At 43.2% G+C, this 6,260-nt stretch overlaps 1 long non-coding RNA gene across 13 annotated transcripts; it reads left to right on the forward strand.

Annotated features, from left to right (window-relative positions):
• Positions 1-266: 266 nt before the first annotated feature.
• On the forward strand, positions 267-5,980 carry LOC125536662 (uncharacterized). Of its 13 annotated transcripts, none has more exons than XR_015616055.1 (7): positions 268-725; positions 815-1,003; positions 1,396-2,426; positions 2,660-2,834; positions 3,504-3,576; positions 4,176-5,141; positions 5,501-5,980. It is a non-coding gene; the product is annotated as an uncharacterized LOC125536662 (long non-coding RNA). The 13 variants fall into 13 exon arrangements; XR_015616059.1 differs by having other exon boundaries at positions 4,288-5,141; XR_015616052.1 differs by lacking the exon at positions 3,504-3,576 and having other exon boundaries at positions 270-725; positions 4,288-5,141; positions 5,501-5,594; positions 5,659-5,980.
• Positions 5,981-6,260: the final 280 nt, after the last annotated feature.

Consider the following 6,260-nt stretch of genomic DNA (forward strand, 5'->3'; position numbering starts at 1 on the left):
ATCCACAAGGAATGAAAGTGAGGGGCGGCCACCATGGAATGGGGGAGCGGTGGGACGGGATAAGAAGAAAAAAAATTAGACAAAGGGGATGAGAAGAACTTCTTTTTTTAAGTGAAAGAGGGAGCGTCATGCGTGTCTCTTGTTTCATTTTTACCGAATAACCAATCTCTATTTCTAATGGAGCAGTTGGTAGTCTTCGCCGGTCAATTTTCGTCCCACCTTCACTGGTTTTTTTTTTCCTAAACAAATTTCGTAGATTAACCAGCGAAAACGAGCGAACAAAAAATCGGACGACGCCCTAGCTCCCTCCGCCCGCGGGTCGCCCGCTCCCTCGCGCCCCTGTTGCTCCCTCCTCGATCCCGATCTGGATCGAGGGGACGAGGAGCTCCTGCCTCCCCGACGGCCGACCTCCTCCTCGCCCCGCCGCTGCGTCCGGCGCCGCCACGGCCTCTGGAGCCAGGGAAGCCATGGCCTGAGCTCGGCCTCGAGGTCCCCGCCGCCGTCTCCTGCAGCTTCTGCCCCGCCGCCTCATCGCCCGAGCTCGCCGTCGCACCAACCTCGGCGCCGCGCCGCCGCCGGCTCTGGTCGCCTCCACCTCCGCGCCGTGAGGAACCCGCCACACGCGTCAAGGCGAGGCGCCTCCTGGGCTCCGTCCGTTTCCAGAGCGAGCGCCCGCGAATACCTAGCTAGCCGCCGCCGTCGTGACCGTTCCAGCCACCGCCAAGGTAAGGTGCTTTCTCCATCTCAATTTCCTTCCTTCCCCATCAAGGTTAATTTGGATCCGTCCATGTCGCCGCGCCCGCCCAAACCGCAGGCCACACTTCCTCTTCCACCTCCGCGTACTCCTGGTTGCAGCCCCAGCTCTTCACGGGCAGGGAGAGAAGGGGGGCATGATCGGCGGGGCAAAGTTCTTTCGGAAGGACAGCGTGGTGGGCAACATGGACGGATACCTCAGCTACCTGTCCCTCGAGTATGACTTCGTCTCGGACACCAATCCTGCTTGGTAAGACTTCCCGGCTCTTTCCTCCCTTCTATCCGTTTAGAAACTGAGAAGGTTGTGATGCAAATTCGATTTGTTGCTACCTGTATTCAGACTGATCTGCTATGGGTGCGGTTCCTTGTGGCAGAGTTCTTTATATTCCAATTAATTTCAAAGCAGATGATAAACTGAGATCTACTTGTCAATTTATACTGTATCTCAGATCTCATTTGTGCCTTGAATATTAGCTTCTTCACGGCACGTTCTTTATACTGTACCATAGCCAATCAAAATCTGCACCATATTAGTCTGATGCTTTCTTACCCGCTCATCCTGAATTAGTAGGCAGTTAGGCACTTTCCAATAGGATCAGCTTTGTTGTACAAACTCACTTGTATTTTCCATGTTATTTGCAGGGTATCTTCATTTTGGAAGCAGGAATCCTTTCCTCATAAGATGGATGAGCTGTAGGATTTGATTCTTTTCAGCTTGAATTAGTTTTTCATCATCATGTTCTTTGTATTAGGAATTCATGCCTTCCAGCTCTAATTTTTTCGCATTGTTGGTGTATGCTGGGAGTCACATTATTATGCTGCTAGCAAACAGTAGGATTGGAAGTCTTACTCTGTAGGTTAGTAATATCTTTTCCACTATACCGAGGTTCAGCAATTTAATTCGTATTAAGGTCACACAAGCAGTTTGGTTTTCAGATTTGTCTTGACAAACATATTTGGTTCAGCAATTTAATTCATATTAAAGTCACACAAGCAGTTTGGTTTTTAGATTTGTCTTGACAAACATATTTTGCAGATTATCCTCACATATGAAATTGATTTCTGCAAGTTCCTTTCACTTCTTATTTATTTCTTCACTTGGTTATGATGTACTGCTATTCGTTTTCATGATGATTCATGCGTTTTGTAGTTTTCACTGACAGAATCTTGTCTTGAAACAAGATTGGTTCCCATTGTTACAGTGAAGTAGCTACCAAGCAGCGAGGCCATGGAGTGACACGAGACCGCGGGACGGCGTGAGAAGAAGCAGGGGGGTGTCTGGCGGGATGGAGAAGACCACAGGGAAGTGTGGCGATGGAGTGCAATCCCGAAGAAGAAGAACATTGCAAAGAAAGACCCTGGCCAAGTGCCACCCAATTCTCTTTCACCGACCCATCTAATGGCCATCAATTCAATTGGTCCAAGCTGTTGTGTTGACCTTCCCATTGATCCACTACATCCTCGCTCAGCTGGTTCTGCTATGTTTCTTCTCCATGGCATTGCTGGTTGCCGGCGTGCCTGATATCGCGCCTTATGTGACGTGACATGATGCTCCTCTATGTGTTCTTCTCACCCCGGTTTCCATGAGAGATGTTGTTCTGTGGTTCTGTAGTTCTACTCCATAGCAATGATGAAGTCGCCTCCATATGGATAGCAATTATCTCGGGATCATGGTGAGGTTACTAACTCGACCCTTTGTTTGGCTATGTTCGTGTGGATCTATTCATGTGCATCTGTAAACTTTATTTAGGTACAAGTATTGTTCTAGCGCTTGTGTTTATTATTTTTGTAAAAATAAGATTTATTGATCTCATTAAATTGAGGTTTTATGTTCACATGAAATTCTAACTGAATTTGCTATTCAGCTGACAATTCCAAAAAAAATTTGTATTGTATTTGCATGTAGAGAGCTGTCTACGCAACGGCCAGGGGGCATATGCTTCTCCTAGCACTAAGACCTCCATCCTATTTGAGCCAGAATGGCTTTGGTGCCCTCTCTCGCTCATGGTGAGGCCGTGCATGCTTGCCATGTTGTGGCTACGAAATCTCAGACTGAGTCGCTTCGGTCGGGCACTATTCAGGTACAACTCACTTTCCTCCACCATTGTTGGTTGCTGTGCATCACAGGCTTGACAAAATTTCATTGATGGTGTCGATCTTGCTCTTGCTAGACCCTCCTTGTTATAAATCATTATTGGATTCTAGCTAGGGCCTTAGGAATTGATAATTTCTTGATTGTATCGCTGAAAATGTAGTTCTTACAAGATTCTCATTGCCAAATTGTTATGGCAGCATGAGTGAAAATATGTTCCTTTTAAATGCTTAGATTCTATAGAGACCTCTGTGTATATCCTAAATTACTGTATTGTGTGCTTTTGTAAAATAAACTGTATTGATTCAATTTATATATTTAGTACAATGGTTTTTCTCACATCACAAATATCTAACAACAAGAGTGATTACTGAAAGCATAAAATATATTTCAATTTCTAGGCCGCTACATTATTTTGAAACATGAGCTTTTTTAAAACTGAGTGTTTGACGTAGCTTGTTGTTATTGTCAAAATGAAATAGCGAGTATATATTTGTTGCTTTTTGTTTAGGAAAGTGAAAAAAACAAGATGCCGTTTGTATGCCAGGAATGGCATATGTGAACGACTCAAGTGGTAGTTTTTAGGGTAGGGGCAAGGGGCATTTTTTATAAACTGCCATGGCAGTTCTTTAATTTAGTGCAATTTTTTGAGAAACAGCCATCCACAGGATCTTGATTGTGCGGTTCGGTGTGTGTTCACTGGGACCTCATCACCAGCGAACGTTCGCCGGGTATTGTTCAACATGGCTCTAATGATTCAATCAAATTTCATTGCAAAGTATACTGGACCAGGCTTTCCTTCTTTCTAATGCGGTGTTAGTTGGCATTAAGTTGTGAAATCCAAATCCATACATTTACAGTTCTTGTTGTTCTAATTACACAAGTATTTTCACTTTTTTTGTTAACTAATCTTCACACCGAACACCATCTCAGTAACCAGACCTGATATAGTACTTAGTTTTGGCATTAGACACAACAACTTTGACATTGATAATTTCCTCATATATTTAGTAGGACAATAAACTTGTCTAGCATTTCATTATGAGTTGCAGGCTCTGAAAATAAATGTATGTGCCCCCTAAATGATCAAACGTGTGGTTTTGGAATTATGCATGCTGACATGCATTGGCAATCATTATTCAACAGTATTCCTTTTCACTGAAATATAACCATGTAATGCTTACGATTTAATCTGGTTATCTAGACAACTAAATGGGTTAATGTTATGCTTAGTATCTTTTGGCATATGTAATGCATGGAAGGAAACCAGTGTCTTTTGATAGGGACTTCTGGAGGTAACACACCTCTGACTGTATGCACTGAATTTCAGATGCTCTGTTTAGAAGATGTCTTCTTCAGTAGTACTACATATTTTTATGATTTCCTGTAACTTGCTGATATGGCACTGGTTTGCCGCATGGTGTGCTACAACTACACTCCAGGGGAATATTTGTTCAGAATCTTCAGTCTTGTAATTTTCTCCTTGATGACAATGACCATGCTGTGCTGGGGGATTTGGGATTCCATCCTTGCTGTTTGGACTTCCGCTGCCAAATCCAGATCTTATCCAAAGACTTGGGACTCCAAATTACATGCCCCAGAACATTGACGACCAAACATCAGAGGCCCAATTAGTTACGAGACTGACTCATTGGGGTTTCGCTTGGAGCATTCTTGAGATGTTCAGTGGCGTTCAAACTTGGTGTGCCAAATCACCAGATGAGATTTATTAGTCAGTTGTCCTGAAGAAAGAGAAACCGATGTTCCTGTACAATTTACCTACGGAGGTCGCTAATGTCCTCTCTGGCTGCTATGAGTATGAATTTCGGGATCACTCCTTGATGTTAGATATCTTACAGTCATTTGAAATGTAACATGCTAAAACTCTGTTTCTGCTTCTGCCTTGTTAACTTACATAATTTGGTTAAACTGCCATGGATGGGTGATTTTACCATATTTCATTTTCATATTTGCTTATATTATATTGTACAAACTACTAAGCATTATTGAAGTTTGTCACATGAAAGCATGGAACTGCTTTCTTAGCTGTGTCGTTTATAGTCATATATGGTCAATGCAGGTTTATTTTCCTCCAGAGTTTACTTTTACTATGTCCTGGTACTGGTTTTCTCTGCAGGTTTCTCTACATTAGCTTTGTGTATTCAAATTTTTTGTTCCTGACAAGAAGTGCATTGCACATGCACACTTATATGAACAAGCCTTACATGATTTGCTCTTTTACTGATGGACTGAGGAGGTCAGAGATGTATAACAGCCGTATTGATCCAAATGACAAGTACGGCAGTGCTAACCTGCTTACCTAGAATTTTACCACATCCTAAGACTTGCAAATCTGTATAATAGGAATGGCTAGCTGTTTTCTGGTCTACAACCGTGACATCTGGTGGCATCTCTCACCATGTCTGCACATAGTGTTTAGTCATGATTCTTGCATACTGTCGAGACTCGAGAAGGGCGTGACATTTTTTCCTGAACTGATTTCTAATTTTTTTTGCTTACCGGTTGAGCTCGGTTTCAACTCTTACCTGAGTAGTTGATAGGAAAGCCTGATGCAGGTGTATGGAAATTATGCAATTCCATGAGGTTTGGAGTTGTCCAGTATACTACTGAGGCCTACATATTTTGCTGATGCAGGTTGGAGGTGACACATGAACGCTGGCAACGCAAAATAGCAGATATAAAATAACTGCAGCTCGGGCCATGTAGTTCTACAACAACCAAGGAAGAAGTCCGTTTTTTAAGCCGACCTTGGCCAAGCATTTAAGCTTATATGGTTGCTCTCTATTTTTCAGAGGTGCGTGTACTGAGGACGCCCATGATTTAGGGCCAAAAATCTAGACAAAGTGACAAAACTTTGTACGAGACTTACTTGAAGCCAAGGAGGTCAGGAGAGGAGGACAACAAGGCTGGGGAGCGGAGGCGGAGACCGACGGGGAAGAGAATGATCAAGCATGTAAATCTAGAGCACAAGCTCGTGATTTATCAAGGGAGTGGCGCTGCCGCCGGATTAGAAAATCATATCTCACGTTAAGGTGTTTTTGTCTTTTGTTTCTGTACAAATTTGGTGCAAGCAAGTTTTTGATGATATATATAAGATGACTAGCATTATCTTTTTATTGAGTGCATGTTCTGGTAGCATTATCTACTTAGAAAAAATTGCTATATGTGTGTAGTGAATAATATCTGTAGGCGGTTTCCCACCTTGTCCCTTGCTAACTGTCATGCCGGTGTTGAAAACTGGCTCACTTAGAACGGGAGTCAGTGGACTTTGTGATCAAAGTGAGGGTTGAGAGTGAGCACGGGTTGGGGTTGGGATTTGCAACAGGAGCAACACAGGTACTATGGATTATGGTCACTTTTGTAAGTACTCTCAACAATGCTAGAAGCACTACTC

Source organism: Triticum urartu, chromosome 2A, assembly GCF_056163025.1.
Source record: "Triticum urartu cultivar PI428250 chromosome 2A, HENAU_Tu73, whole genome shotgun sequence".
In the NCBI taxonomy this organism is placed as follows: Eukaryota; Viridiplantae; Streptophyta; class Magnoliopsida; order Poales; family Poaceae; genus Triticum; species Triticum urartu.